Raw genomic sequence first — 1,698 nt, 5'->3', positions numbered from 1 at the left:
TATATATATATATATATATATATATATTTGATTTTGTGTGTGGTTATTAATTATGTTGCTCTAGGTTCCGCTTGCATTGCCTCCATTCAGATTATTAAACGGTATATAAATGTGTCTGAAATATTTATTTCATTCTTATATATGACTGCGGTCAACAAGTGTAGCCGTCTAACCATTCAGGCACGAGGAAATAATCCAGCATAAAAACACATAATTACCTATCTATAATATCTATCTATTTATCTATCTATCTATTTCTCTCTCTATCTCTCTATCTCTCTCCACCCAACACATGCGCGTGCGCGCACACACACTCACATACATATATACATATATATAAATGTGTGTGTGTGTGTGTATGCATATATGTATATATGTACGTGCAACAAATGATGCAATAGAATGTTGCTTCAAACTATCATATGTCGAAAAATAATAGTGGAGATGATGTTAGTTTCGAATGTTACCGTATCTCATTTTGTGAGAAACAGCGAAAATGACGCTGGACCTTTAACGGAAGGCCTCTCGCTCGACAGTGGCTCAGTAAAAATGTAGACTGACAACAACTGTTACCCTAATACATCAGCAGCAGATAAGAGAGTAAAGAGGAGGAAGTGGACCTACGAAGAAAGCAGGATAGTGATGCAGTGGTACTTAGAAAGTGAAGTTAAAAGAACGGGCCATAGAAAACAGATGTTAACACTTTGGGTAGAGAAGGGTATGTTTAAAGTGACTCAGCAGAGATTAGTAGATCAAGCTAATGCTATTAGGAGAAGAAAGTGGATGACAGAAGTGGAGGTAGACGATCACAAGGGTCCACAAGAAACCACAATAGAGCTGGGAAAGAAAGACTAGGCAGTAGGAAAGATAAACAACAACATAAGAGATACAACTCAAGCCAAAGAAGACCCTAAAGGAAAACTAATAATAATAGTACTACCAATAAGGAAGGGACAACTGACACCAGCGATTTAAGTAATATAAATGAGGAACATCAGAAGATTTTAGATGATTTGCAGGAAGTAATGAGTAAAGAAGTAAGAAAAATATATTGAAAGCATTAAAAGGCACCAACTGAAGGAAGCTGCTACAAAGGACTAGGAAAGTACATTCTGTTATGAGTAGGATAGATATTAAACATATAAGAGTTACTAACTTATTGATCTACGCAGGAGAGGTAGTAGTTACTAGAAGACTAGATATCTCACAGGCAAAGATTACAAAATAGCAAGTGTGGAAAAGGATACTACAAAATAATGCGAAGACTTTAAGACAAGATCGGAGTTGAACAGAAGCCTGAAAACTGAAGAGGTAGGAAACACAAGATGCAGATTTTCCCTTGAGAAAAGATAGGATTTGGAACAGCAACAGAAGCGTTGAAACCTTGATTGGTAATATAACATGGTATGTCATAAGCATTTGTATATTGTGGTTTTTGTCATTTTAGTTACAAAATAAATTAATTAATTCAACGGAATACACTGTCTGCAAGTCGATGGATACCGCATATTCTCCTTCATTTTCTAATTGCTATATAAGTTTAGGGTAAAATAACCCCACTTTTACCCGCATCCACTTATTACACTTGGTATAACACTAGTGTAACAATAATTGGATACCCTCCTACCAATATATTGGATAGATACTATCCCTTAGTGGGTTGAATCCTCAACTCCTAACTCTCTTGCATTATATATA

This window comes from Octopus bimaculoides, chromosome 20, assembly GCF_001194135.2.
Source record: "Octopus bimaculoides isolate UCB-OBI-ISO-001 chromosome 20, ASM119413v2, whole genome shotgun sequence".
Lineage (NCBI taxonomy): Eukaryota > Metazoa > Mollusca > Cephalopoda > Octopoda > Octopodidae > Octopus > Octopus bimaculoides.
Note: the sequence above shows the minus strand (reverse complement) of the source record.